The sequence below is a fragment of the Erinaceus europaeus genome, chromosome 6, assembly GCF_950295315.1.
Source record: "Erinaceus europaeus chromosome 6, mEriEur2.1, whole genome shotgun sequence".
In the NCBI taxonomy this organism is placed as follows: domain Eukaryota; kingdom Metazoa; phylum Chordata; class Mammalia; order Eulipotyphla; family Erinaceidae; genus Erinaceus; species Erinaceus europaeus.
Window position 1 is genome coordinate 76,662,914 of NC_080167.1, and position 23,976 is coordinate 76,686,889.

The following is a 23,976-nucleotide window of genomic DNA, read 5'->3' on the forward strand; positions in this document are numbered from 1 at the left end:
GTAAAACTGGGTAGAGGCGGGGGGAAAGAATGCTGGGTTTCACTCTCATGTGAATTAGCAATAGGAGAGTCAATGGAGGGAACTTTAGTAAGTGCAGTGGGACCTGTATGGAGGGGAATAGGGCTTTTACTTTCATCAGGTGCTGGGAGGCTTTTATTTTGACTGGGTACCGGGGGATCAAGATCAATAACCACAGAAGGGCAAGGAGATGGGGTCTTTGTCCTGGACGGCGGACGAGAAAGTTGCCGGAGGACCTTTTCACCCTCTGTAATAAGGTTTTTAATATCAGGGTGATTATTATAGATTTTTAAGATATCATTAATTAAATTCCAGTAACAAAAGGCAGAAACAGGTACACGTTCAGGACCAAAAGACTGATAGTAATCATTAAGACAATCAACAATTCTCCTCCAACGCTTCTCATCTATAGTGCCTTCCTGGGGGAACCAGGGGCAAATATTTCCAATATAATCTAAAAACTTCTTTAATTATTTCTTTTTTTAACCCTATTTCTTCGTGTCTTGAGTGACTCCTTGAGTCCTTTAATGAATAAATAGTTTGCTGAATTCATGTCCCATGGTTTTGCTTACCTCAGCCGCTGTGACACTCTTCCCCAGATGCGACTCACGGGCGGGTATTTCCGTGGCGATCTCTGCCAGTCTTTGTGTTACCCCCCTCGGGCTGCGGTGACTCGGTGAATTCGGGTAGGCCTAACCCTTGATCAGCGGAGTTTCTAGGTCCAGAAGGCTTCTTTGCCCCACCCTCGGGCGCCAGAATGCCCCGGCCAGCAAGGCGGTGAGCAAGAGCTAGGAACCCAATGAGACCTGAAATGATAGGGACAAGAGACACGAAGAACGAGAGCAAGTCAAGTTTCTGATCAAGCTCTAAATTTTATTGTGTGCACAGACATTATAAGGCTTTGTGGAAGGAGGTGGGAAGTGCTGGAGGAGGAGGAGGGGGAGCAATCTTCAAAGAGGAATGTTCCTTGCAACAAATGGCAGGAACCAAACTGTGTGTTGACTCACTTGTGTTGACTCACTTGATTACTGATAAATGGTTTACCTAAGGGGAAATGGCCTGCCCAGGGGGGAATTAACATTTGTCTTGAGGGGTTCCGTTGTCTCAAAGCTTATCATCTATAAAGCAGAGAAATGGCTCCTGGCAGAGATGCGAGGGTAGATTTGCAGAGTGTGCTGCCGGCCAGGTGTTGCTTCTCAGAGTGGCTAAACCTACATGTTCTAAGTGTAACCTTTCCTCACAAACATAAATAGCACTGCCACTTGTAAGAAGTATGCATGGGCATGGAGGTTTTGTCTTCAGTACTCTGGCACTGATCAACACAGGGCCAGAATTAAATTCCTTTTCTGTCTCTGTCATTCTGTCTCTCTAACTGTCTCTGCATACGTGCCTTCTTCACTGGGCCCTTACTGGAAGTCAGTGCATGCATCGTGAACTCAGTCATCCTGGTGTTGAAATTTTCCTTTCTTTGCCCTTTGGATTATTTAGTCTCCTGCACATGATGTAGTACAGAGGGGAACTGCGGAGACAGCGTGGCTGCTGCAGGTTCCAGGAATATGTCCATCTGCAGCTGCAGCTCTCCAGGCCCTCTGTGGTTGACTCCCATTCTCCAGGGCCCTGAGGCTGACACTCAGCCTAAATGCAGCCCTCCTCAATTTTCTGCACCGCATCCTTGTCCTTATTCCATGAGAGCCCAGATCAAGAGAAGTGAAACTCTATCACCCTGGCACACACATTGTGCTTTCCCTCTATTAAGCCGAATATAAAGAATCTTTGGTACTGATGGCCACAACAGTGTCCAGATTTTCCATGCAAAACGGAAACTTCCAGGGTTCAGAAAGCGGGTGTTTTTATGGCTGTGAAATGTCTTTTCCAACTGTCTCATGGGGTTTTCAAATCCTTTTGAAACCTGAAGTTCTTTCTTGTATCTAGGGAATATTAGCACCTCTGGCCAGAAGGGCCACCCAACTGGGAGCACAGCTATCCCGGGGTCAGGAGTTCTGCCAGCCTGCTAGCTCCTGGAGGGATTCCTGAGTATGTCCTCAGGGCCCAAGTGTTAACAGGTGTTTCCAATTGACTTTATAGCAGCAGCCTGGCCCTCAGGTGAGGTGCGGGGCTGTGATCTCTACTGGAAGCTGCAAATTCAGCAAATGGAGACATCCATCTTTCTTTTGTCTATCCATAGCTAGGACCCAGGGAGTTTGTACTTCCTGCAAGAAGAGCGACTTTGTATGGACACTCATCCATACCTTCTGGGTATCCCTCTGAGTGTGATATGTGGACACCACAACACCATTATCAGGGATGTGAGGCCACAGGAGCAATTGCCTTAGCCGGACCCAAAGGGTAGGTGTAAGGGATCGGGATCATCCAGTATTGTTTGGTCAAACACAGTTCCCATCTATGTTGAAACACAGCTCTTTCTGGGTTCATTCTTGGCTTGTAATCAGCTGCCCTGAGCAGTGGACTGAGAGTCTGGAGGCTGAGTAGGCCGCCAAACGTGACTGGAAAGGCTCCTGCCCTTGAATTCTGAGGGGTGCCCCAGCTTACCCTGTTGGCAGTGTTTGGATGATAGTGAGGCATGAGATTGAATCAGGAACTCAGGAGAGGGAGACATGAGAGTCCCTTTGCATGTGCATTCCTGCTTGGCCTGATTTTCTTGGCAAAGAGAGTCACCAGGGCACTGCTGATCTCTGGCTTGTTTTGTTGGCGATTTCACCTAGGTTTCTGGAGCCTCAGCTTTGTAAATGTCTCTGGCACAAGCCATACTCTGTCTCCTCATAGCCATGCCAGTATCACTCAGAGTTGATAATAAAGATATACACACACACACACACACACACACACACACACACACATATATATATATATATATTTGGTCACATAGTTGGAGCAGGATTCACTACAATTTTAAATTATAAACCTTCCAGGAACATTTCCAATAACCTTTCTATCAGTATCCTCATTGTAATTATCATAGCACAGAACTTGCCTCCATTTTCTAGTGTAAGCTTCAATACATATGCATTTCTTTTCATTCTTGGTAATTCTTAATTTGCATGGACCCTGAAGTGTCAGGGAATTTTTGAAGCAGCCCTCTGTTTCTCAGCAGACGTTTTTTATTTTTCTGCTGTAATCAGGTCTTCCTGTGGTCTTTGTTTTATTTTTTATTTTTTTCAAATCCTCCTAGATCATCCCCATTTATTTGCATATTTATTTATTTATTTAGTCCCATATCACATGAGGGGTCATTTCTACTGCCTGATAGATTTTCTCTTATAATTGAAGGGAAATTCTGACACACAATACATTTCCTTTTGCAGATACTACACACTACTACAACTATGACTGCACTGTTTTTGACAGTGACATCAAATGCACAATGGTTTACTATTGCATGGCTCTAGAGAATGCTCACTATTTAACCTACAATATTTTTAACCTCCCAAATATTTATTCTGTTCTTCCTAAGGGGGATGAATGCTTTACAGTCAACAGTTACATGTAATAGTGGGCAAGGGGGCTAATTTTTCCCACTTTCCCTGTATTTCTGTTCTTCACTTGTAACTTTCTTATTGAGAAGGAAACAGTCATAAATTGATAGAGCAGGTCCCAAGCAGGAAGAGACATAGAGAGACAGCTGCAGCTCTGATTTGCCAGTAGCCCAGCATTTCCCTAGCTAGGTAAGTGGTGACCAGGGGCTCAAAATGGGTCCTGGGATTCCACATAGTTCTCTGGCATTCTTGCTTAGCCAGAATTTGGGCTAGCTGGCTTGCCCTGCCCAGCTAGGTTCTCTGTACATAAGTTGCAGTTGGGGTTGGCTACCTTGACACCTATGCTCTGAGACTACCACAGGTGAGCTCTGAACACACACACACAGAGAGAGAGACCAACACACAGAAACACACACACACACACACACACACACATTACTGTCAGGTCTGGTAGTACAGCATATGTTGAAAACTGGGGCTGTTTGGGGTCTGTGGGCATGAGAGCTGCTGCCTTACAATCTCTACAAGCCAGCTTTGAACTTGTCATCAATGAACACAGTGTAGGAGGTTTTTGAATTCTGGTGTCTTTCCAACTCATCTATTTCTCTTCTCGCCTTCTCTGTCTCTAACTCTCACATTCTCTCACACACTCTATCTTCACTCATTAATATTTTACTTACATACATTTTTTTACGGACAGGCTCAGATATACAAAGAGAGTTACCAGAGCACTGTTGAGCTCTGGCTTGTTGTGTTGGCGATTTCACCTAGGCTACTGGAGCCTCAGTTTGTAAGTCTTTCTGACACAAGGCATATTCTGTCTCCTCATTTCCATGCCAGTATCACTCAGAGATTATAATAAAGTGATTTTTTTGCAAAACACTTGGTACATTCTCATTTACCGCTCAATATTGACACCACTGTAGCTCTCCTTGGCCTTTGGACACTTTTTTCTTTTCAGATGTAAAGACACTGAAGAGGAAGAGTTTTTTGCCCTGAGGCTTGCACAAGGAACTAGCAGGTGCCCTGTGTGTGTTGCCAGACTAAGAAACGTGTGATGTCTGTCCATGTCGAGAGTCTCCTGGATGAGTTCCTTCTGGATCACTTTTTGCTAGGTCCCTTTGGAGCTGCATATAGCTAATGATTTGGAGATTTTACTCCTTTGGACAATTATTTTCCTGATGCACAGTCTCTCTCCAAGTTTTAGCAATCAATTGTCAGAATGTCATATCGAATCCATTGTAGAAAATGACTACATCAGTGTCTTGCTGTCTCTCTCTCTCTCTCTCTCCCTCTCTCTCTCTCTCTCTATATATATATATATATAACATGTAGAGGTCTGAAAATATATTTTAGGTAGAGACCTGCACAGCTCTGGATTAGGATAGTAATGCGGATACACCTGACACTTCTGAGCCACAGTCATGAGAGACATCTCACAGAGCCATTCCTATACCTCTTATCACTCTACAAATCTCTCTCAGCACAAACTACAGCTGCCAAATCATCTACTTCACTCTTGCTCTTTTTCTCCACCACGTCCTATCCCAAAACTGTAAATCAAAGAAGAAATAAACATAGTGCATATGGCGTAGTACAGAGGGGAACTGAGTAGACAGCGTTCCTGCTGCAGGTAACGGGAATATGTCCATCTCCTGCTGCAGCTGTCCAGGCCCTCTGTGCTTGCCTCCCATTCTCCAGGGCCCTGTGGCTGACACTCAGCCTAAATGCAGCCCTCCTCAATTTCCTGCACCACATCCTTGTCCTTATTCCATTAGAGCCCAGGTGAAGAGAAGTGAAACTCTACCACCCTGGCACACACATTGTGCTTTCCCTCTATTGGGCCAAAGGTAAAGGATCTGTGGTACTGATGGCAACAGCAGTGTCCAGATTTTCCATGCAAAACGGAAGCTTCCAGGGTTCAGAAAAAGGGTGTTTTGATGGCTGTGAAATGTCTTTTCCCAGTGCCTCCTGGGGTTTCAAATCCTTTTGAATCATGAAGTTCTTTCTTGTATCTAGGGAATATTCTCACCTCTGGCCTGAAGGCCCTCCAAACTAGGAGCACAGCTATCCCGGGTTCAGGAGTTCTGCCAGCTTGCTAGCTCCTGGAGGGATTCTGGAGTATGTCCTCAGGCACCAAGTGGTAACAGGTGTTTCCAATTGCCTTTATTAGCAGCAGCCAGGCCCTCAGGTGAGGGGAGGGGATGTGATCTCCACTGGAAGCTCCAAATTCAGCCAATGGTGGCATCCATCTTTCTTTTGTCTGTCCATTGCAAGGGCCCGGGTAGTTTGTGGTTCCTGCAAGCAAAGCGACTTTGTATGGGACACTCATGAATGCCTACTTCTGGGAATCTCTCTGAGTGTGATGTTTGGACACCAGGGCATCATGATCAGGGATGTGAGGCCACAGGAGCAATTGCCTTAGCCGGACCCATAGGGAAGGTGTAAGGGTCCGGGTTCATCCATATTGTTTGGTCAAACACAGTTCCCATCTATGTTGAGACACAGCTCTTTCTGGGTTCTTTCTGGCCTTGTAATCTGCTGTCCACTGAGAAGTGGATTGGGAGCCTGGAGGCTGAGTATCCAGCCAAACGTGACTGGACAGGGTCCTGCCCCTGAATTCTGAGGGGTGCCCCAGCTTACCCCGTTGTCAGTGTTTGGATGATAGTGAGGCATGAGATTGAATCGGGAACTCAGGAGAGGGAGACATGAGAGTCCCTTTGCATGTGCATTCTTGCTTAGCCAGAATCTGGACTACCTGGCTTGCCCTGACCAGCTAGGTTTTCTGTACATAAGTTGCAGTTAAGGCTGGCTACCTTCTTACCCATGCTCTGAGACAACTATAGGTGAGCTCTGAACACACATAGACACAGACAGACAGACAGACACACACACACATTACTGTCAGGTCTGGTAGTACAGCATATGGTGAAGGCTGGGACTGTCTGGGGTCTGTGGGCATGAGAGCTGCTGCCTTACAATCTCTACAAGCCAACTTTGAACCTGTCATCAATGAACACAGTGTAGGAGGTTTTTCAATTCTCATTTCTTTACAGCAGAAGTGGCTGATGGGCGGGCCTTCCAGAGGCTGCCCAATGCGCGTGCTGCAGGGCCGTGTGGGCAGTGCTCAAGTTTGCTGGCCAATCAATGACTAGGGTCCTTGACACTCCTGGGCTTGTCCAAGCACACTGGCCAATGAGACTGCTGGCATGGGTTCTTGGAATGGCCTAGGCCTCTGGCCTATCAGTGCCTGGCAGGCACCCTGTGTGCATGCCTTCTGAAGAAAGCCCGCCAATGAGAGCTCTGAGCTGCCCTTAAAAGTCTGGGCATGCTTTTAAGAAGTGCAAAGCGGTGTTCAGGACAGGACGCTGCATTGTAGAAGCTGTCCAGTGCGCATGTGTAAAACTCCATTTGTGCCTGTGCCTCTGTGGATGTGTGCGTGTGTGTGACTGTGAGAATGTGTGTTTGTGTATGTTTGTGTGTGTGTGAGGGAGGGAGAGAGAGAGAATAACAGAATCACTGTGGCATAGGTGATTATGTGCAAAACACTTGGCACATTCTGATTTACAGCTAAATATGACACCATTATAGCTCTCCTTGGCCATTGACCACTTTTCTTCTTTTCACATATGAAGACACTGAAGAGGTAGAGGTTTTTGCCCTATGGCTTGCACTGCGAACTAGCAGTTTCCCTGTGTGTGTTGCCAGACTAGGAAACTTGTGAGTCTGTCCATGTAAAGTGTTTCCTGGAGGAGTTCCTACTCGAGCCTTTTTTGCTCAGTCCCCTTGGAGCTGCATATAGCTAATGATTTGGAGATTTTACTCCTTTGGACAATTTTTTTCCTGATGCACAGTTTCCCTCCAGGATTTAGCAATGAATTGTTTGAATGTCATATCGAATCCATTGTAGAAAATGACTACATCAGTATTTCACTCTCTCTCTATATATATGTAACATGTAGAGGTCTGAAAATATTTTTTAGCTAGAGTCCTGCACAGCTCCGGATTAGGGTAGTAATGAGGAGACACCTGGCCCTTCTGAGCCACAGTCATGAGAGACATCCACAGAGCCATTTGTATACCTCTTATCACTCTACAAATCTCTCTCAGCACAAACTACTGCTGCCAAATCATCTACTTCCCTCTTGCTCTTTGTGTCCACCGAGTCCTATCCCAAAACTGTAAATCAAAGAAGAAATAGACATAGTGCAGTTCCCTGCACACAGAACAGTCTGAGGCTGGACCAGGGAGATGAAATATGCCAGCCTCCATCTTGGCTGGAGCATCACTAAGACTACATCCAAATTGGAGAGGCGAGGGCAGTTTTGGAGAGTGGGCGGCAGGCCTAGTGTTGCTTCTCAGAGTGGGCTAGCACCTAAATGTTCTAAGTGTAACCTTTCCTCACAAACATAAAATAACAATGCCACTTGTAAGAAGTATGCATGGGCATGGAGGCTTTGTCTTTAGTGCTCTGGCACTGATCAACACAGGGCCAGAATTTCAGTCCTTTGCTCTCTCTGTCATCCAGTGTCTCTTTGACTGTCTCTATGTGCCTTCTTCACTGGGCCCTTATGGAAGTCAGTGCATGCATCGTGAACTCGGACTTCCTGGTGTTGAAATTTTCCTTTCTTTGCCCTTTGGATTATTCAGTCTCCTGCATATGGAGTAGTACATTGGGGAACTGAGGAGACAGTGATCCTGCTGCAGGTAACAGGCATATGTCCATGTCCAGCTGCAGCTATCCAGGCGCTCTGTGCTTGACTCCCATTCTCTAGTGCTCTGAGGCTGACACTCAGCCTAAATGCAGCCCTCCTCAATTTCCTGACCGCATCCTTGTCCTTATTCCATGATAGCCCAGGTCAGGAGAAGTGAAACTCTATCCCCCTGGTGCACACATTGTGCTTTCCCATATTGGGATCCGTGGTACTGATGTCCACACCAGTGTCCAGTTTTTCCACGCAAAACAGAAACTTCCAGTGTTCAGAAAGAGTGTGGTTTGATGGCTGTGAACTGTCTTTTCCAAGTGCCTCATGGGGTTTCAAATCCTTTTGAAACCTGAGTTCTTTCTTGTATCTAGGGAATATTCTCACTTCTGGCCCAAAAGTCCTCCCAACTAGGCGCACAGCTATCCTTGGGTCAGGAGGTCTGCCAGCCTGCTAGCTCCTGGAGGGATTCCTGAGTATGTCCTCAGGGCCCAAGTGGTAACAGGTGTTTCCAATTGCCTTTATTAGCAGCAGCCAGGCCCTCAGGTGAGGGGCGGGGCTGTGATCTCCACTGGAAACTCCTAATTATGCCAATGGAGGTATCCATCTTATTTGTGTCTCTATAGAAAGGTCCGGGGAGTTTGTGCTTCCTCCAAGCAGAGCGACTTTGTATGGGACACTCATGGATGCCTACTTCTGGGAATCTCTGAGTGTGATGTTTGGACACCAGGACACTGTGATCAGGGATTGTGAGGCCACAGGTGCAATTGCCTTAGCAGGACCCAAAGGGGAGGTGTAAGGGGTTGGGTTCATCCACTATTGTTTGGTCAAACACAGTTCCCATCTATGTTGAGACACAGTTCTTTATGGGTACTTTCTGGGCTTGTAATCTGCTGCCCTGTGAAGTGGACTGGGAGCCTGGAGGCTGAGTATGCAGCCAAACATGACTGGACGGGGTCCTGCCCCTGAATTATGAGGGGTGCCCCAGCTTACCCCGTTGACAGTGTTTGGATGATAGTGAGGCATGTGATTGAATAGGGAACTAAGGAGAGTGAGACATAGAGTCCCTTTGCATATGCATTCTTGCTTAGCCAGAATCTGGGCTAGCTGGATTTCCCTAACCAGCTAGGTTATAAGTACATAACTTGCAGGTGAGGCTGGCTACCTTGCCACCCATGCTCTGAGACTACTATAGGTGAGTTCTGACCACACACAGACACACAGACAGACAGAAAACACACACACATTACTGTCTGGTCTGGTAGTACAGCATATGGTGAAGGCTGGGGCTGTCTGGGGTCTGTGAGCATGAGAGCTGCTGCCTTTCAATCTCTACAAGCCTTGTTTGAACCTGTCATCAATGAACACAGTGTAGGAGGTTTTTGAATTCTGGTGTCTTTCCAACTCATCTATTTCTCTTCTTGCCTTCTCTGTCTCTAACTCTCACATGCTCTCACACACTCTGTCTTCACTCATTAATATTTTACTTATATACTTATTTTACTGACAGGCCCAGATATACAAAGAGAGTTACCAGAGCACTGCTGAGCTCTGGCTTGTTGTGTTGGCGATTTCACCTAGGCTACTGGAGCCTCAGTTTGTAAGTCTTTCTGACACAAGCCATATTCTGTTTCCTCATTTCCATGCCAGTATCACTCAGAGTTTATAATAAAGTGATTTTTTGCAAAACACTTGGTACATTCTGATTTACAGCTCAATATTGACACCATTGTAGCTCTCTTTGAACCTTGGTCACTTTGCTTCTTTACAGATGTAAAAACACTGAAGAAGGAGAGGTTTTTGCCCTGAGGCTTGCACTGGGAACTACCAGCTGCCCTGTGTCTGTTGCCAGACTAGGAAACTTGTGGTGCCTGTCCATGTGGAGAGTCTCCTTGATGAGTTCCTTCTCAAGCCTTTTTCGCTCTGTCCCATTGAGCTGCATATAGCTAATGATTTTGAGATATTACTCCTTTGGACAATTCTTTTCCTGATGCAGGTTTTAGCAATCAATTGTCTGAATGTCATATCGAATCCAGTGTATAAAATGACTACATCAGTCTCTCTCTCTCTCTCTCTCTCTCCATATATATATATATATATATATATATATATATATATATATATATATATATATGTAACACTAGAGGTCTGAAAATATTTTTTAGCTAAAGACCTGCACAGCTCTGGAATAGGGTAAGAATGCGGATACACTTGGCCCTTCTGAGCCACAGTCATGTGTGACATCTCACAGAGCCATTTGTATACCTCTTATCACTCTACAAATCTCTCTCAGCACAAACTACAACTGCCAAATCATCTGCTTCCCTCTTACTCTTTTTGTCCACGGAGTCCTATCCCAAAACTGTAAATCAAAGAAGAAATAGACATAGTGCTGTTCCCTGCACTCAGGGCAGTGTGAGGCTGTACCAGGGAGATGGAATACACCAGTCTGCATCTTGTCTGGAGCATCACTAAGACTACTTCCAAATTGGAGAGGGGAGGGTAGTTTTGGAGAGTGGGCTGCAGGCCAAGTGTTGCTTCTCAGAGTGGCTAAGACCTAGATGTTCTAAGTGTAACCTTTGCTCACAAATATAAAATAACAATGCCACTTGTAAGAAGTATGCATGGGCATGGAGGGTTTGTCTTATGTGCTCTGGCACTGATCAACACAGGGCCAGAATTTGAGTCCTTTGCTGTCTCTGTCATTCTGTCTCTCTCACTGTCTCTACGTGCCTTCTTCACTGGGCCTTTATTGGAAGTCAGTGCATGCATCTTGACCTCAGTCATCCTGGTGTGTAAATTTTCCTTTCTTTGCCCTTTGGATTATTTAGTCTCCACAATACAGCGTAGTACATTGGGGAACTGAGGATACAGTGATCCTGCTGCAGGTTACAGTCATATGTCCATCTCAGGCTGTAGCTGTCCAGGCCCTCTGTGCTTGACTCCCATTCCCCAGGGCCCTGAGGCTGGCACTTAGACTAAATGCAGCCCTCCTCAATTGCCTGCACTACAACCTTGTCCTTATTCCATGATAGCCCAGGTCAAGAGAAGTGAAACTCTATCCCTGTGGCACACACATTGTGCTTTCCCTCTATTGGACCGAATGTAAAGCATCTGTGGTACTGATGGCCACACCAGTGTCCAGATTTTCCACGGAAAACGGAATCTTCCAGGGTTCTGAAAGAGGGTGTTTTGATGGCTGTGAAAAGTATTTTCCAAGTGCCTCATGGGGTTTCAACTCCTTTTGAAACCTGAAGTTCTTTCTTGTACCTAGTGAATATTCTCACCTCTGGCCAGAATGCCCTCCCAACTAGGAGCACAGCTATCCCGGTGTCAGGAGGTGTGCCAACCTGCTAGCTCCTGGAGCGATTCCTGAGTATGTCCTCAGGGCCTAAGTTGTAACAGGTGTTTCCAATTGCCTTTATTAGCAGCAGCCAGGCCCTCAGGTGAGGGACGGGGCTGTGATCTCCACTGGAATCTCCTAATTCAGCCAATGGAGGCATCCATCTTTCTTTTGTCTGTCAATAGTAGGGCCCAGGGATTTTGTGCTTCCTGCAAGCAGAGCAACTTTGTATGGGACACTCATGCATGCCTACTTCTGGGAATCTCTCTGAGTTTGATGTGTGGACACCAGGACACCATGATCAGGAATGTGACAACAAAGAAGCAATTGCCTTAGCCAGACCCAAAGGGTAGGTGTAAGGGACCGGGTTTATCCACTATTGTTTGGTCAAACACTGTTCCCATCTATTTTGAAACACAGCTATTTCTGGGTTCTTTCTGTGCTTGTAATATGTTGCCCTGAGCAGTGGACTGAGATTCGGGAGGCTGAGTAGGCAGCCAAAAATGACTGGACAATCTCATACCCCTGAATTCTGAGGGGTGCCACTGCTTACCCTGTTGGTTGTGTTTTGATGATAGTGAGGCAAAACACTGAATCGGGACCTCAGGAGAGGAAGACATGATAGGCCCTTTGCATGTGCATTCTTGCTTAGCCAGAATCTGGGCTAGCTGGCTTGCCCTGACCAGCTAGGTTCTCTGTACATAAGTTACAGATGAGGCTGGCACAGGTGATTTTGTGCAAAACACTTGGCACTTTCTGATTTACAGCTCAATATTGACACCATTGTAGCTCTACTTGGCCCTTGGTTACTTTTCTTCTTTTCAGATGTAAAGACACTGAAGAGGGAAAGGTTTTTGCCCTGAGGCTTGCACTGGGAACTAGCAGCTGCCCTGTGTGTGTTGCTAGACTAGGAACCTTGTGGTGCCTGTCCATGTGGAGAGTGTCCTGGAAGAATTCGTTCTCGAGCCTTTAGCGCTAGGTCCCATTGGAGCTGCATATAGCTAATGATTTGGAGATTTTACTCCTTTGGACAATTCTTTTCCTGGTGCACAGATTCTCTCCAGGTTTTAGCAATCAATTGTCTGAATGTCATATCGCATCCATTGTAGAAAATGACTACATCAGTGTCTTGCTGTCTCTCTCTCTCTCTTTCTCTCCCTCTATCTATATATATATATATATATATATATATATATATATATATATATATATATATATATATATAACATGTAGAGTTCTGAAAATATATTTTAGCTAGAGACCTGAACAGCTCTGGATTCGGGTAGTAAAGCTGATACACCTGGCCCTTTTGAGCCACAATCATGAGAGACATCTCACAAAGCCATTCGTTTACCTCTTGAACTCTACAAATCTCTCTCAGCACAAACTACAGGTTCCAAATCATCTACTTCCCACTTGCTCTTTTTGTCCACCAAATCCTATCCCAAAACTGTAAATCAAAGAAGAAATAGACATAGTGCTGTTCCCCTGCACACAGGACAGGCTGTGGCTGGATCAGGGAGATGAAATATGCCAACCTGCATTTGGCTGGAGCATCACTAAAACTATTTCCAATTTGGAGAGAATAGGGCAGTTTTGGAGAGTGGGCTGCAGCCCAAGTGTTGCTTCTCAGAGTGGCCTAAGGCCTAGATGTTCTAAGTGTAACCTTTCCTCACAAACATAAAATAACAATGCCACTTGTAATAAGTATGCATGGGCATGGAGGGTTTGTCTTCAGTGTTCTGGAACTGATCAACACAGGGACAGAATTTTTGTCCTTTGCAGTCAGTCATTCTGTCTCTCTGACTGTCTCTAAGTGCCTTCTTCCCTGGACCCTTCCTGGAAGTCAGTGCATGCATCTTTAACTCGGTCTTCCTGGTGTTGAAATTTCCCTTTCTTTGCCCTTTGGATTAGTTAGTGTCGTGTATATGTCGTAGTACAGAGGGGAACTGAGGAGACAGAGTTCCTGCTGCAAGTAACAGGAATATGTACATCTCCAGCTGCAGCTGTCCAGGCCCTCTGTGTTTGACTCCCATTCTCCAGGGCTCTGTGGCTGACACTCAGCCTAAATGCAGCCCTCCTCAATTTGCTGCACTGCATCCGTGTCCTTATTCCATGGAGCCGAGATCAAGATAAGTGAAAATCTACCACCATGGCTCACACATTGTGCTTTCCCTCTATTGGGCCGAATGTAAAGGCTCTGTGGTACTGATGGCCACACCAGCGTCCAGAGTTTCCATGCAAAACGGAAGCTTCCAGGGTTTAGAAAGAGGGTATTTTGATGGCTGTGAAATGTCTTTTCCAAGTGCCTCCTTGGGTTTCAAATCCTTTTGAAACCTGAATTTCGTTCTTGTATCTAGCGAATATTCCCACCTCTGGCCCATAGGCCCTCCCACCTAGGAGCACAGCTATCCCGGGGTCAGGATGTCTGCCAGCCTGCTAGATCCTGGAAGGATTCCTGAGTATGTCCTCAGGACCCAAGTGGTAACAGGTGTTTCCAATTGCTTTTATTAGCAGCAGCCAGGCTCTCAGGTGATGGGCGGGGCTGCGATCTCCACTGGAAGCTCCTAATTCAGCCAATGGAGGCATCCATCTTCCTTTTGTCTCTCCAAAGCAAGGGCCCAGGGAGTTTGTGCTTCCTGCAAGCTGAGCAACTTTGTATGGGACACTCATGCATGCCTACTTCTGGGAATCTCTCTAAGTGTGATATGTGGACACGAGGCCACAGGAGCAATTGTCTTAGTCGGACCCAAATGGTAGTTGTAAGGGGACAGGTTCATCCACTATTGTTTGGTCAAACACAGTTCCCATCTATGTTGAAACACAGCTCTTTCTGGGTTATTCTGGGCTTTTAAGCAGCTGCCCTGAGCAGTGGAATGACAGTCTGGAGGCTGAATAGGCAGCCAAACGTGACTGGACAGTCTACTGCCCTTGAATTCTGAGGGGTGCCCCAGCTTACCCTGTTGGCAGTGTTTGGATGATAGTGAGGCATGAGATTGAATCAGGAACTCAGGAGAGGGAGACATGAGAGTCCCTTTGCATGTGCATTCTTGCTTAGCCAGAATCTGTGCTAGCTGGCTTGCCCTGACCAGCTAGGTTCTCTGTACATAAGTTGCAGATGAGGCTGGCTACCTTCCTACCTATGCTCTGAGACTATTATAGGTGAGCTCTGAGCACACACAGACACAGACAGACACACACACACACATTACTGTCAGGTCTGGTAGTACAGCATATGGTGAAGGCTGGGGCTGTCTGGGGTCTGTGGGCATTAGAGCTGCTGCTTTACAATCTCTACAAGCCAGCTTTGAACCTGTCATCAATGAACACAGTGTAGGAGGTTTTTGAATTCTCATCTCTTTCCAGCAGAAGCGGCTGGTGGGCAGGCCTTCCAGAGGCTGCCCAATGAGAGTGCTGAAGGGCCGTGTGGGCGGTGCTCAAGGTTGCTGGCCAATCAATGACTAGGGTCCTTGAAACTCCTGGGCGTATCCTAGCACACTGTCCAATGATTTTGCTGGCATGGGTTCTGGGCGAGGCCTAGGCCTCTGGCATATCAGAGCATGGCTGGTGCCCGGTCTGCAGGCCTTCAGAAGTAAGCCCGACAATGGGAGCTCAGAGCTGGCCTTAAAAGGCTGTGCGTGCTTCCAGGAAGTGCGAAGCAGAGTTCATCCAGGGCCCTGCCTTGCAGAAGCTGTCCAGTGTGCATGTGTATAACTCCGTTTGTGCCTGTGCCTCTGTGGATGTGTGCGTGTGTGTAACTGTGAGAGTGTGTGTGTGTGTGTGTGTGTGAGGGAGGGAGAGAGAGAGAGAACAACAGAATCACTGTGGCACAGGTGATTTTGTGCAAAACACTTGGCCCTTTCTGATTTACAGCTCAATATTGACACCATTGTAGCTCTACTTGGCCCTTGGTCACTTTTCTTCTTTTCAGATATAAAGACACTGAAGAGGGAGAGGTTTTTGCCCTGAGGCTTGCACTGGGAACTAGCAGCTGCCCTGTGGGTGTTTCCAGAGTAGGAAACTTGTGTTGTCTGTCCATGTGGTGAGTGTCCTGGAAGAATTCCTTCTCGAGCTTTATTCGCTAGGTCCCATTGCAGCTGCATATAGCTAATGATTTGGAGATTTTACTCCTTTGGACAATTCTTTTCCTGATGCACAGTTTCTTTCCAGGTTTTTGCAATCAATTGTCTGAATGTCATATCGCATCCATTGTAGAAAATGAATACATCAGTGTCTTGCTGTCTCTCTCTCTCTCTCTCTCTCTCTCTATATATATATATATATATATATATATATATATATATATATATAACATGTAGAGTTCTGAAAATATATTTTAGCTAGAGACCTGCACAGCTGTGGATTCGGGTAGTAATGCGGATACACCTGGCCCTTCTGAGCCACAGTCATGAGAGACATCTCAAAGAGCCATTCGTTTACGTCTTGTCACTGTACAAATCTCTCTCAGCAAAAACTACAGGTTCCAAATCATCTACTTCCCTCTTGCTCTTTTTGTCCACCCAGTCCTATCCCAAAACTGTAAATCAAAGAAGAAATAGACATAGTGCTGTTCCCTGCACACAGGACAGGCTGAGCCTGGACCAGGGAGATGAAATATGCCAGCCTGCATTTGGCTGGAGCATCCCTAAAACTATTTCCAATTGGAGAGGCTAGGGCAGTTTTGGAGAGTGGGCTGCAGCCCAATTGTTGCTTCTCAGAGTGGGCTAAGGCCTAGATGTTCTAAGTGTAACCTTTCCTCACAAACATAAAATAACAATGCCACTTGTAAGAAGTATGCATGGGCATGGAGGGTTTCTCTTCAGTGCTCTGGCACTGATCAACTCAGGGCCAGAATTTATGTCCTTTGCAGTCAGTCATTCTGTCTCTCAGACTGTCTCTACATGCCTTCTTCCCTGGATTCTTCTTGGAAGTCAGTGCCTGCATCGTGAACTCAGTCTTCCTGGTGTTGAAATTTTCCTTTCTTTGACCCTTGGATTAGTTAGTCTCGTGCATATGTCATAGTACAGAGGTGAACTGAGGAGACAGAGTTCCTGCTGCAATTAGCAGGCATATGTCCATCTGCAGCTGCAGCTGTCCAGGCCATCTGTGCTTGACTCCCATTCTCCAGGGCCATGTGGCTGACACTCAGCCTAAATGCAGCCCTCCTCAATTTCCTGCACCACATCCTTGTCCTTATTCCATGAGAGCCCAGGTAAAGGGAAGTGAAAATCTACAACCATGGCACATGAAGTGATATCTCCTTGTTGTCTTGATTTGCATTTCTCTGACAATCAGAGACTTGGAGCATTTTTTCATGTGTTTCTCGGCCTTTTGGATCTCTTCTGTGGTGAATATTCTGTCCAATTCCTCCCCCCATTTTTGGATGGGTTTATTTGTTGTCTTGTTGTTGAGTCTGGCAAGCTCTTTATATATGTTGGTTATTAAACTCTTATCTGATGTATGGCATGTAAAGATCTTCTCCCATTCTGTGAGTGGTCTCTTGATTTGGGTAGTGGTTTCTTTTGCTGTGAAGAAGCTTTTTAATTTGACGTCTTCCCTAGGTTTATACTTGCCTTAGTCTTCCTTGTAATTGGATTCGTTTCATTGAAAATGTCTTTAAAATTTATGCGGAAAAAAGTTCTGCCAATATTTTCCTCTAAGTATCTGATAGTTTCTGGTCTAACATCCAAGTCCTTGATCCACTTGGAATTTACTTTTGTATTTGGTGAAATACAATGGTTCAGTTTCATTCTTCTGCATGTTTCAACCCATTGTTTCCATCATCATTTGTTGAAGAGACTCTGCTTCCCCCATATAATAGTCTGGGCCCCTTTGTCAAAGATTAGATGTCCATACGTGTGGGGCCTCATTTCTGGGCTCTCAATTCTATTCCACTGGTCAGTGTGTCTGTTCATGTTCCAGTACCAAGCAGTTTTGATGACAATGGCCCTATAATACAGTTTGAGATTTGGCAGTGTGATGCCTCAGGTTATGTTCTCTTTTCTCAAGATTGTTTTGGCAATTCTAGGTCTTTTCTGGTTCCAGATAAATATTTGTAGCATTTTTTCTATTCTCCTAAAAATGTGCTTGGGATCTTGATGGGGATAGCATTAAATTTGTAGATGGCTCTGGGTAATATATTCATTTTGATGATGTTAATTCTTCCAACCCATGAACATGGAATATCTTTCCACTTCTTTGTATCTTTTTCAATTTCTTTGAGTAGTGACTCATAATTTTCAGTATACAAGACTTTCACTTCTTTGGTTAGGTTTATTACTAGATATTTTATTGTTTTTGTTGCTATAGAAAAAGGAACTGATTTCTGGATTTCAATTTATTCTAACTTAGTGTTTGCATAGAGGAATGCCACTGACTTTTGAATGTTAATTTTATAGCCTGACACCTTACTGTATTGCCTGATGATTTCCAAAAGCTTCTTGCTGGATTCCTTAGGTTTTTCCATGTATACTATCATGTCATCTGCAAATAAGGAGAGTTTGACTTCTTCTCTTCCAATCTGTATGCCTTTAATTCCTTGCTCCTGCCTGATTGCTATGGCAAGAACTTCCAACACTATGTTGAATAGTAATGGTGATAGTGGGCAGCCCTGTCTAGTACCTGATCTGAGGGGAAATGCTTCCAGTTTTTCACTATTGAGTATGATGTTGGCTGTAGGTTTGCTATATATAGACTCCACTATCTTCAGGAATTTTCCATCTATTCCTATTTTTTGTAGTGTTTTGATCATAAAGGGATGTTGTATTTTGTCAAAGGCTTTCTCTGCAACTATTGATATGACCATGTTGTTTTTGGTCTTGCTTTTGTTGATGTGGTGGATCACATTGATTTATTTACGTATATTAAAACCAACCTTGCATGCCTGGGTTAAACCCCACTTGGTCATGATGAACAATTTTTTTGATATACTGCTCTATCCAGTTGGGTAGAATTTTGTTCAATATTTTCGCATCTATGTTCATCAGAGATATTGGTCTGTAGTTTTCTTTTTTGGTTGTGTCCCTGTCTGCTTTTGGTATCAGGGTGATGTTGGCTTCATAGAAGCTGGCAGGGAGTATTCCAGTGTCTTCAATCTTTTGGAAGACTTTTAAAAGTAGAGGTATTAGTTCTTCTTTGAAAAATTTGTAGAATTCATTTGTAAAACCATCTGGTCCAGGACTTTTATTTTTTGGAAGATTTTTGATAACTGTTTCAATTTCATTAGCTGTGATGGGCCTGTTCATGTTATCCACTTCCTCTTTACTTAGTTTTGGAAGTTGGTAGGTATCTAGGAAATCATTCATTTCTTCCAGGTTCTCTAGCTTGGTGGCATATAGTTGTTCATAGAAGCCTCGCATGATATGTTGAATTTCTGCAGTGTCTGTTGTGATTTCTCCTCTTTCTTTTACTATCCGATTTATTTGGGTCTTCTCCCTTTTTTGTTTTGTGAGTCTGGCTAAAGGTTTGTCGATTTTGTTTACTGTTTCAAAGAACCAACATTTACTTTCATTGATCTTTTGTATGGTTTTCCTATTCTCAATGTTATTTATTTCTGCCCTAACTTTAGTAATTTATGTCCTTCTGGTTGCTTTAGGATTCTTTTGTTGTTCTTCTTCTAGGTCTTTAAGATGTGAAATCAGGCTTTTTATTTGTGCCTTTTCTTGTTTCCTAATGTGTGCTTGTATAGCTATGAACTTCCCTCTTAGGACTGCTTTAGCTGTGTCCCAAATATTTTGATAGCTTGTGTCTTCATTTTCATTGAACTCTCGAAACATTTTGATTTCTTCCTTGATTTCCTCTTTGACCCAGAAGTTGATAAGAAGTGTACTGTTGAGCTTCCACATTTTGGCACTGTTACTAATCTTTTGTTGATTGTTAAGTGTTAGTTTAATTCCACTGTGGTCTGAGAAGATGCTTGGGATTATTTCAGTGCTCTTGAATAGGCTGATGCTGTCTTTGTGGCCTAACATATGGTCTATCCTTGAGAATGATCCATGTGGATTTGAATAAAATGTGTATTCCAGTTTCTTGGGATGAATGACTCTGAAAATGTCCAATAGTTCTAGTTTATCTATCTCTTCATTTAGCTCCCTTATGTCTTTACTGATTTTCTGCCTGGATGATCTGTCAAGTTGAGATAGTGGGGTGTTGAAGTCCCCTACTATGATTGTGTTACTGTTAATATATTGCTGTAGCTCTTTCAGTAGAAGTTTGATGTATTTAGATGGCTTCTCATTGGGTGCATAGATATTAGTAATTGTTAAGTCCTCTTGATTGACTGATCCTCTGATAATTAAGTAGTTTCCATTCCTATCTTTTTTAATCTTATCTATTTTAAAGTCTATCATGTCAGATATGAGAATAGCTGTTCCTGCCCTTTTTTGTGGGCCATTGGCTTGAATGATAGTTTTCCATCCTTTCACTTTAAGTCTGTGTTTGTCTTGTTGCGTTAGGTGAGTTTCCTGTAGACAACATATTGTTGGGTTGTGTTTTCTGATCCATCTACCTACTCTGTGTCTTTTAATAGGTGAATTCAGGCCATTGACATTTATTGATATCAAAGATTGAAGATATTTTAACGCCATTCTTGTAGAGTTTTAGAGTGTTTTGATATATGTCCTATTTGTGGTGGTCTGGTTGTTCATAGGAGACCTTTCAGAACTTCTTTCAGGGCAGGTTTGGTGATGGTTGCTTCCTTCAACTGTTGCTTGTCTGAGAAGGTTTTGATGCTTCCATCTAGTCTGAATGACAATCTAGCAGGATATAGTATTCTTGGCTGAAAGCCTTTCTCATTGAGCACTCGATATATATCTTGCCATTCTCTTCTGGCCTGTAGTGTTTGTATGGAGAAGTCTGCTGCTAATCTTATGGGTTTTCCTTTGTAGGTGACTCTTTGTTTTTCTCTTGCAGCCTTGAGGATCCTTTCTTTATCCTTATTCCTTTCCAATCTAAGTATGACATGTCTTGGTGTCTTTAGGCCTGGGTTAATTCTGTTTGGGACCCTCTGGGCTTCTTGAATCTTTATGTCTTTGGTGTTGTCTAGACTAGAGAAATTTTCAGCTATTATGGCCTGGAGAACGCTTTCTTCCTCCCTTTCTCTTTCTTCCTCTGGTAAGCCAATAATGCGTATATTGTTTCTTTTGAAGTCATCCCATAGGACTCTGTTGTTGTTTTCAGCATCTCTTAATCTCTTTTTGAGATCTCTTACTTCTTTTTTAGTTGTCTCTATTCATCCTCAATCTTGCTAATTCTGTCTTCAGCCTCATTGATTCTATTCTCTCTGCCTTCTACTGCTTTCTAGAGTTCATCTATTTTGTTGCCCTGCTCTGATACTGTTTTAGCTTGTTCAGCTAGTTGCCTTCTTATCTCAGCGATTTCAGCTTTCAGCTCTCTAATAACCATGAGATAATTAGAATTTTCTTCCATATTCTCATTTGTTGTTCCTGCATTTCTGATTACAATTTTTTCAAATTATTTACTCACTCCTGTTATTATTTCCTTAGCTAATGTTTGGATGTTGAACTCGTTGTTTTGTGCTTCACCCTCTGGAGGACTTTTAGCTGGACTCTTGTCCTGGTTCGAGTCTCCAATATTTTTTCTTGTTGTTTTAACCATTTTATATAAGTTAACAGTTTTTTCAATCCCTGAGTTGGAGTTCAGTGGTGTAAAAGCCTTTTTTCCCCTGTAGGCTATGGGAGCCTGAGGGCTTCTTAGCTTAATCACTGACTCCTGACCAAGAGATAAATCAGGGTGTGGCAGAGATAATCCAGTGGTTATGCAAAGAGACTTTCACAGCCCCTCAGCTATGCCACCAGGGTATAGGTCTTCTGAGTTCCCAGTTAGATCTCTGTACCCTGGTGTCCCTCCCTGTTGCTGCTCCAAATTCTGAGGGTAGTAGCAATGGAGACTCAGAATTGCACTTGGTGAGTCTCTGGGGAGTCCTTTCCTCCCTTCAGCTGTCCCCTTGTTGGTGGAGCAGACTGGATGTGGTGTCTCCACTGACAAACTGTCGAACTGTTAGCAGTCACTTAATCTCTCCTTAGGCCCCTCTCTCCTCTCTGTCACCAGCCATGAGTGTTTGTACTCATGGGTGATTTACTGGGTTTCTGTGGTCATTCTAGTGGTGTCTTGTTTCGGTCCGGGTGGTCTCCTTTGGTATTCCTAGTTGATCCGGGAGAGGCGAGGAGAGGAGAGAAAGCGATCTGCTGCTCATAGCTCCACCTCCGGAAGTCGAATCCGGACCACTCCGAAATTTTCCTTTCTTTGCCCTTTGGATTACTTAGTCAAGTGCATATGGTGGAGTACAGAGGGGAACTGAGGAGACAGAGTTCCTGCTGCAAGTAACAGATCGCACAATGGCTATGCTAATTATTCTCATGCCTGAGGTTTCCTCTCCGGCCCACACCTAGGGTGTGTCTCCATCTTGAATGGGTGTAACAAAAGGTTAAAAGACGTTGTTGATATGTAAAAGTCTCAAATTTCTTCTCTATTAGAAACATTGGATCGTGCAGTAGATATGCTAATAACAAGTTTTGTTTCATAGTAAATAAGTTGCAGCCAGCTGCCTGTGGGACTCTAGGCCATTCCTTGCGGCATGGAAATGCCCGTCGAGGCAAGTAGGCCCACAGAGGCAAGAAATGTTTTTTTTTTTCAGATATGGCCCCCTCAGGCCTTCCCTTGGTAACATGCTGGTTTTTGTTATATATGTTGCTGTTCACCCCACACCCTTGATACTATAGTCATTTAGTTAAAAAGAAAAGGGGGAATTGTCGTATGCTTTACATTGGTTTGTTCTAGCCCTCCCCAACCTAGAGAATTGGATCAGTACTGTTAATTTTGCGGGCCTGCTTGGCCCCCCCCAAGGAACCCCGAGAGAGGGTTCCTGAGTCCAAGAGTTCCTGAGTCCTGAGTTCGAGAGTGCGAGAGTTTCAGAGGGTTCCCCAGTACAAGAGTTCCAGAGTTCCAGAGTTCCTGAGTTCAGAGTAAGAGGGAGTGCTTGTGCCGCCGCAAAGAGACAGCCCACTTCTGTTTGTTGATTAGTTTGTCACTGTTTATGAATCGTTGTTCCTGAATAAAGAAAAACAGCTTCCCTGCCCAGCCGTTGTCTCTGCGTTTCTGTTACCCACTGTGAAGCTACTCGGCCAGCAAGTGCTTACGAATTTTAACAACAAATATATATTCTGTTCTTTCTTGGGGGATGAATGGTTTACAGTCAACAGTTACATGTAATAGTGGGCACAGGGTTAATTTTTTCCACTTTCCCTGTATTTCTGTACATCATGTGTAACTTTCTTACTGAGGAGAAGGAAACAGTTGTAAATTGAGAGAGCAGGGCCCAAGCAGGAAGAGAGACAGAGAGACAGCTGCAGTTCTGATTTTACACTAGCCCAGCTTTTCCCTAGCTGGGTAAGTGGTGAGCAGGGGCTCCAAAAGGGGTCCTGGGCTTCCACATAGTTCCCTGGCATCTCCAACAGCTGTGACGGAAACCCATACTCCCTTCGTTGTCCATGTAACTTTTGATCTGCTCTAGGCACTTCTCACCTTCATATGCCAGAAACTTAACACTTCTCCCCTACACCCATGAAACTTTGACCTTATACTTGAGTGCAAAAAATCAACCCCAATCCACGTTATTTCAGGGAAAAGTGTGTGCATCTCTGTGGGAGGGTGTGTGTGTGTGTATGTGTAAGTGTACATAAGTGTGTTTCAGTTATGATTACCGCTGTTGTTTCTTTATTCCTGACGCAGATTCTTAGGAACTGGGTTGTGCAATGACAAAGGAAGTTTCCACTGCACAAGTGGTTTTTCAAATATGAATGGCTCATTGGATAATCTGGACAATGTTGTGCATTCTCCCAGGTGGTCCTCAGATGGGTTCTTTCCTTTGCTATTCCCATGCTGTGTGTAATTTTCTGTGTAGACTCAAAGAGGAGGGGCATGGGGGAGCTCAGATGCATTCTTCTGTGTGCCCACAAGGTGGCAGCATAGCCCATAGTTGAGTGTAGTGATTCTGGGGAATGAGGAGAATTGTGGGATTTGTGGCCCATGGACAGCAAGGTTGAAGTTGAGGTAGAGTGCCCTAGATATCTGTTCTTTCCTGTGGGGTGGGGGGATGCCCCATTTGGCTTTGCAAGTGGAAGTGGTTTCTCTCTTTGACTGAGATGACTCTACTGTGAGCTTTTGAATCCCTGTACTCAGCTGCATTCTGCTGGGTGTCCTCCAGTGTGGGAATAAGGCACCATGGGGCAAGTGCCCTGAGGCACTGGGCTATGAGAGTGGAGACAGGCTTTATGGGTGTGCCCCAAGAGCATGGCCAGCCTAGCTCAAGCAGGCAGTGTCCTAAGGATGGGTCCAGACAGGAGCTGTTGGGTCGTGTTGGCAGAAACAGGGCCTTCGGAGGAAGCCAGACAGTCCCCAA